The sequence below is a fragment of the Crocuta crocuta genome, unplaced genomic scaffold, assembly GCF_008692635.1.
Source record: "Crocuta crocuta isolate KB4526 unplaced genomic scaffold, BGI_CrCroc_1.0 scaffold234, whole genome shotgun sequence".
Taxonomy (NCBI): domain Eukaryota; kingdom Metazoa; phylum Chordata; class Mammalia; order Carnivora; family Hyaenidae; genus Crocuta; species Crocuta crocuta.
Window position 1 is genome coordinate 2,641,407 of NW_027529647.1, and position 856 is coordinate 2,642,262.

An 856-nucleotide genomic window follows, 5' to 3' on the forward strand; every position below is an offset into this window, starting at 1 on the left:
CCCGCGCCTCCCCTGCCCACGAGACTCCGGCCCGGGCCCCTCGCCCAGTCCCGCTCCGCCCCTGCCACGCGACCTCGCCGTCCCCCAGGGGATCCCTGGGCAGCCTCGGGGCCGTCCTGCCCCAGGGGACACCTGCCTGGCCTCAGGACCTCTGCGGTGACTCTGCCCTGCCTCAGGACACTCCCATCCGTAGTTGACCTTACCCCCACCTCAGGACCCTCTCAGCCCCAGGTGCCCCCAGGCTGACCTGTATCCCTCCTGAGGGACCCTCCCGTCGGAGGTGACCCGGACCCTGTCAAAGACTCAAAACAGCCAAAGTAAAACCAATGACTCCCTGACGTGGCGACCAGTCAGACTTTACTGCGCACACCCCAGAATGAGCGTGCAGACCGGGAAGGGGGCTGCGGGGCGCCGGCGGCGGGACAGCGGCGACTGTTCCCCACAGCAATTGGTTACAACTGCACTCTTCAGGGGCCCCCTATCAACCCCGGCATCGCTCACGTTTGGCTCATCATTTTCAGAGGCCCGAGCAAGAAATGATCCAGGTCAAGTTCGCCCTGCCAAAAACCGCCACGGTAAGCTCTGCCCCCGGAACTAAACTGGCTCTGTCGGTTCAGGGACCCTACAAGGCAGGTCTCCGTTTGTTTCAGATTTTAACAACTGTAACCCACGACCTTCCTGCTGAGGGGACCCCGACCTGGACTCACCACCCCCAGGCCTTCCGGTCCAGCTCCACTCTGCCCCACGACGCCTGGACACAGCGCAGGATGCTGGGCCTTCCAACCCACCCTGAGGCCGTTTTCTAGAAGGTTCCTCGCGCTCTCTCCAGCGCCCCCAGGGCCTCCCCGCCCGCCAG

General features: G+C 64.8%; 1 protein-coding gene across 1 annotated transcript in view; it reads right to left on the bottom strand.

Annotated features, from left to right (window-relative positions):
* The window catches only part of LOC144230441 (ATP-binding cassette sub-family A member 17-like), a 90,065-nt gene extending 89,287 nt beyond the window's left edge, over positions 1–778 (bottom strand). Inside the window, exon 1 of the mRNA XM_077762778.1 lies at positions 708–778. The gene's annotated coding sequence lies outside the window, so the exon portion shown is untranslated. The remainder of the gene's footprint in view (positions 1–707) is intronic.
* Positions 779–856: the final 78 nt, after the last annotated feature.